Consider the following 424-nt stretch of genomic DNA (forward strand, 5'->3'; position numbering starts at 1 on the left):
AATCAAGAAGATATTACAATCATGAACATATATTCACCAAACTCTGGTGCACTAAACTTCATAAAAACAGTACTACAAGACTTTAAGACCCAGATTAATCCCAACTCTTTAATAGTAAGGGACTTCAATGCCCCACTGTCTCCATTAGATAGGTCAAAAGGGCAGAAAGTTAATAGACATCTGAATTAAACAATACCATATATCAAATGGACTTAACAGACATCTACCGAATATTCCACCCAAGCACCAAAAGACATACTCTCTACTCAGCACCCCATGAAACCTTCTCCAAAACTGACCATATACTGGGGCACATAATAAACCTCAACAAATACAAAAAGACTGAAATAACTCCATGCATTCTATCAGACCACAATGCAATAAAGCTTACAATCAACACCCGAAGAAGCCCTAATCACATGAA

Source organism: Nannospalax galili, unplaced genomic scaffold (genome assembly GCF_000622305.1).
Source record: "Nannospalax galili isolate Female #2095 unplaced genomic scaffold, S.galili_v1.0 scaffold1428, whole genome shotgun sequence".
Classification (NCBI taxonomy): Eukaryota; Metazoa; Chordata; class Mammalia; order Rodentia; family Spalacidae; genus Nannospalax; species Nannospalax galili.